General features: G+C 34.6%; 1 protein-coding gene across 3 annotated transcripts in view; it reads right to left on the bottom strand.

Moving 5' to 3' along the window:
* The window catches only part of LOC146462896 (adhesion G protein-coupled receptor L1-like), a 34329-nt gene extending 29450 nt beyond the window's left edge, over positions 1-4879 (bottom strand). For 2 of the 3 annotated variants that reach the window (XM_085085008.1, XM_085085006.1), the window contains exons 1-2: positions 1778-1931; positions 1194-1308 (exon numbers count right to left, since the gene is read on the bottom strand). The gene's annotated coding sequence lies outside the window, so the exon portion shown is untranslated. Of the gene's footprint in view, positions 1-1193; positions 1309-1777; positions 1932-4786 lie in introns of those variants that run through there. The other variant, XM_085085007.1, reaches the window with a different exon arrangement.
* Between the last annotated feature and the right edge of the window lie 374 nt (positions 4880-5253).

Raw genomic sequence — 5253 nt, 5'->3', positions numbered from 1 at the left:
AAGGTCCGTGCGTCAAGTTTGAAATTTGCTTCCGTCATATGTTGTGTGTCATTTACCTATTATACATCCGTTTTATTTCATCCATTCATGCACGTTGTAAGATGTTGTGAATATTCTAAATCCTATCTAGTTGCAAGCTTATGAGATGAATTTCCATGTTATAACACTTTCAAATGAGCTATATTTATTGCCTTAGTTTTCGTTTGCGGCTGTTCCTAACTTAGATAACTAAAAACTAGAACATTGCATAATGCAATTCCACAGACTTGATTGGCTTCGCTGCCATGGTATGTAAGAAATTATACCATGCTCCACAAGTACACTATACTCGATCTTCCGGTCTTGTTTTGCGAAATAAAATGAGGCAAAATTTAGCGATATTTTGTTGTCGTTTTAATAAAACAATTATTCCACTTGTGCTTGTTTGATACGGGATGATTATAGTCAACTAGGCGCTACTCGTCTCGTTGCCTATCTACCATCTCGAATCCAACAAGCGCGAGTGGCATAATTGTTAATTGTTGTATTATTTCCTTTAACACAATCAGCATTTTTATGCTTGTCTTCTGTTATTTCCGCTGGCGTGTATTTTTCTATTTCTTCTTTCTTTCTCTCTTTTTTTAAATTTTGTTTCCGTGTTTTGTAGGCCCTTCCAGTCAACTTGAAAAGAGATAGAGTCGTCAGACCAGTGCGTCTTTAATAATTGTACGTAAAATATATCGATCATTGTATTATGTTGTACTTTAAGCCGTCTTTGCAACCAGAGTTACAAGCTACAAATGCTCAATTTGGTGTGAATCCAGGATAAAATATCGGAAATTTTATATAAATTTCCAGAATTTTACTGTTCAAGAGTAATCAGCGATTAAAAGGAAGACCAGTAGTCGTTCACCTGTCTGAAGTCAAAGCAATCGTTGTGATTTTGTAGCGGTAATGGTCATTATAAAAACTGATTTCAAGACTGACTTGAAGCTACAGCAAACTTTAATTTGAGTATGACTGATTCACAGGAAAGGAACCTTGGGAAGATTATAAGATCATCAGGTTTTGAATTAGGTTAACATCATGACAGAGACACTCGGACAATTTACATAAACCTTCTAGTTGTCAGTTCAACGAAGAGCTGAACTAATTTTAGTATTAAATGATATTAAGAAGCTTTCATTGAACCATGAAAAGTCGAAAATACATACCTCGCCTCCCGTTTGGTTATGCAGCTTTAGCTGTTGTTTCAAACAGCGAGTTGCTCGGGTTTTGGGTCTTGTTCACAATGACTTCCTTTGAGAAGCAGTTGTTGATGCGTTCATTCTAAAGAAACATGTGTGAAATTAATTCAGTTTGTTCTTTCAAGTGTAAAATTACTAAAATAATATCCCTAAGCAAGTGTTTTCCTTTGCGGTTTAGTTACGTAGATGTTACGGAGTACAAATTAGACGGCATTACTCCACAATTTAATATCACCACCACACGTTTCTCTAAAAGCTATATTCATGATTGATACAAACACTTGATTTCTGTAAATCAACTGGCAACTGGTTTAGTGGAGAAAGAGGTCATTGTCACGAAACACTTGGCGATGAGATTTCAAACTCTCTGATCACGCTCACGAGCGTCAGACAAAGGAATATATTTATACTCACTCAAACAACTTCTCTACACTCAAATTTTCTCGTCAACCTCTAAAGTTGTTCATACTTGACACAAAAGTGTGATGTAGCGACTTGATATCTCAAAACTCGTAATTAAAGTCCAAAGGCCTGAAAATAAACTTACTTACCCTCAAGGTATTTCCACTGAATATATCTGTTGTACCTTGTACTATGTGTAATGTTCTTAAGACAGCAAAAATTACTCGACAAACAATTGTTCGAAGTCAAGAGATCGGAAAATAACGGACCGAGTCATGTTAGCTTTGATTCTATACGTACGCGTACCCCTCGCAGAGAGCTGAAAATAAATTGCGGTTTTGCCGGTGTATGACAAAAGATTTCACGCAGGATATTACCGTGACATTGCCTTGGGCTTTTTTTTTTTTTTACTTCATTAGCAATACAAATTTATCAATGAAATTTTTCAGTCAAAGAGAAATCACGCTAAAGCGCTATATTGTTTAACGTATCATTTAGAAAAATGACTCAGTTAAGTGCAAGCTAAAGTTAGTTCAGTGATTTCTTTCATATTGCTTTCACCGTAGCCTTGGCATATATTGGACTGATTGCTTGAGACAGTTTTGAAGCTAAATTCCAAAGATTTCGGCAGTTTCCGAATATTGAGCCGGTATCAATATTTTTAGCCGAATATGAAGAGTGATTTGCTACGGATTACTTGAGACTTCATCCCGACGCTTTCCGAAGCCTTCCGAACATTGTCGGACCTATTACACAGGTGCGAAGACTTCTTTGGCCAACTGAGAAAAATCAGTTTTGAAAGAAACACTGCATTTCGTGTAATTTTCGACTTGGTTAAAAAACGAAGACTTGCACTGCGAAAAGGTCTAACACGTGTTCATATTAACCTTGAGAAAGTTGAACGACAATTGGCCATTGACTACACCTCGTCCTCCCCAGAGGTCATTCAGGAGTCGAAATTCAACATCGCGGACTGTCTGCCGTCTTGGATTTTGAAAGCTCCAGAGGCTGCACTGACCTGCCATTCTACACGTTGAGGGCTCGCATGAAAGAACATTCCAAATACGTTGCATCATGTGTCAAGAACCCTTTGTTAGATTAATACAATTCATTGCACCAGCACGTGCTTGACATTAAAATTGTTGAAAGCTTCCAACACGCAAACCAATGGAAAACGTAATTACTTCAGGAAGCGCTGATACAAGACACTTGTACCATTTCTAGAGGAACCTTATTTCAGAATTTTTAATTGTTTTAGTTTTCCATTTTACTTTTATCTCACCGGGCCACGTTAATTTTAGCCGAAAAAAGCCGCGCAACGTGGCCGGAACGTCTAAGTTCTCACTCGCTTTTTTTTATCCTTTCACAAATTTTATTCAATTTGCAAATTATAATCATGGCTGGATAAAACGACTTTATGCACATTTCTAACGATAACAATAATAATAATAATAATAATAATAATAATAATAATAATAATAATAATAATAATAATAATAATAATAATAATAATAACAATAATAATAATAAAATTTTTATTACAAAACCTCAATTAAAATCCTATTTACAATCAACTTGCTGTTAGAAAAAATCCAATCAATTCATCGAAACATTATTCATTCACAAATTCTAAAAAAAGGAGTAACTTAATACTACATAAAAGAAGAGGAAATAGCTGTGATCAATAATAAAAGTTCAAAATTCCATAAAATAAAGAATTCCATTATGCAGAGATATTAAGATATAATCAAATCACACTAATAACAGCTAAACCAGTGTCCATAAAAAGCCCTAAGTGTACATGTAAAAGCATATAGACACGTATTTCAGATATCCGCACTATAATAATAATAATTATAATAATAATAATAATAATAATAATAATAATAATAATAATAATAATAATAATAATAATAATAATAATTATAATAATTATTACATATAATAATTATATATTTTCGTGAATTCTCAACATACTGTAGCTTAGATTTTATCATAATATATTATATCCAGTATTTTAGACAGGTGGAAAACGCATTCTCTCTCTCTCTCTCTCTCTCTCTCTCTCTCTCTCTCTCTCTCTTTATATTTTTTAAGATTTTAGATATTTTACTGCCATAACAATAATAACAACAATAACGTGTCTTGGCCGAGGGCATTTAACCTTGTAAACCAAAGGTACAGATTACGCATCCGTTTCGCAAAAGACTCGGTAACTTATCAGTGACCTATAAGACCCGAAAACATTTTCAGGCACACAAGGTTCCCGCTAATATAAAAGGAAGATTAATTTTTTTGAATGATTTTGGGGGATGAATTTGAAAATCAATGGCACCTAAATGAGGCTACGCCAAGAAAATCGTATCATTTGGAACCATTCTGAGTATCAATCCGTAGTTAACCCGATTTATTCAAAGTTATGATAATAAACGTTGGCCAGTTTGATTTTTAACGAATTGGGAACAAATTTGGTTTTGATGATCTCGAATCCTACTCTTGTTTATTACTTATCATTCTCAAACTCATTAATAATTAATCAAGAGAAAACAAAGAAAATCACTACTGTGACCGTGGTTTGGATATGTGTTCCTAATTACCATAGATTTTTGCCAACTTAAGCCTTGAATTTCTCCAAGAATTATTGATCATTTGAGAAGCCATATCAAACACTCGAAAGTGTGTTTCATCAGATACCCAAACACCTCGAAGTTGTTTAAAAAAACTCGGTTGCGCCTCGTTTTTTCAACCTACTTCCGGCAGTGTTTGGATATCTGATGAAACATGCTTTCTCGTGTTTGATATATTACTTTAAATTTGTAGTGAAGTGAAACAGAGAATACAAGAGAAGTCAAGCGATCGGCTTTTAGTACTGAATTATAATGCACGGCGAATCATGGCTCTGACTAAAAACACAAATCTTACCTAAGTGCCTTCAAAAACTGGTTGTTCAATGAATTTCGCTCATCCTAAAAGGGTTTCAATTCCGAAGAAGGTCGAATTTCAAAACTAACACAAATTAAAGCTCTCCTTCAGGGTTGCCTCGGTTGAAACAAAATCTTCGGGTTTCAAGTTCCGTCCAAGAAACAACAATGCAGCTGGTTTAAAATCCACACAGAATTGCCGCAATCATCTTCCTTGTGAATAAAAAGCGTACTTACCAAAAAAATTATACCTTTCGACGAAGAAAACTAAAACTGATATTTTGCTTGACCCGGGTAGAAATTTAGAAGAAACATTCTTCTACTTGTACGTCGCTGGAAAACCAAGACACTATCTTAGCTGAATGTAGAGAGGACACCTAAATAGATCGGCAATAAAATATTCAAGAAACTGCAATTAGTTCTGCTTATTCAATGAAATTTAATACTTCTTTTTTCCGGCAGCGCAATTTTAAACGTCTCAAATTATTAACAGAAATAGTAAATTAATTTTGCGGCACGAACACGCTTTGTCTGACTCTGTCTCTGTCATGATCAAATACTGTTGGCCTCGATAAATCAAACCGACCGTACTATATTAAAAGGGAAGGATTTGCCGAGCGATATCTAACTGAGGCTACCCATAAAACAGACATGTACGGAAAAATACTTAAAGAGGAAGATGTCAATTTGTAACCTACAGTGTT

This window comes from Pavona decussata, unplaced genomic scaffold (assembly GCF_977016875.1).
Source record: "Pavona decussata unplaced genomic scaffold, jaPavDecu1.1 SCAFFOLD_184, whole genome shotgun sequence".
NCBI lineage: Eukaryota > Metazoa > Cnidaria > Anthozoa > Scleractinia > Agariciidae > Pavona > Pavona decussata.
Note: the sequence above shows the minus strand (reverse complement) of the source record. Positions and strands in the feature narration are given on the sequence as shown.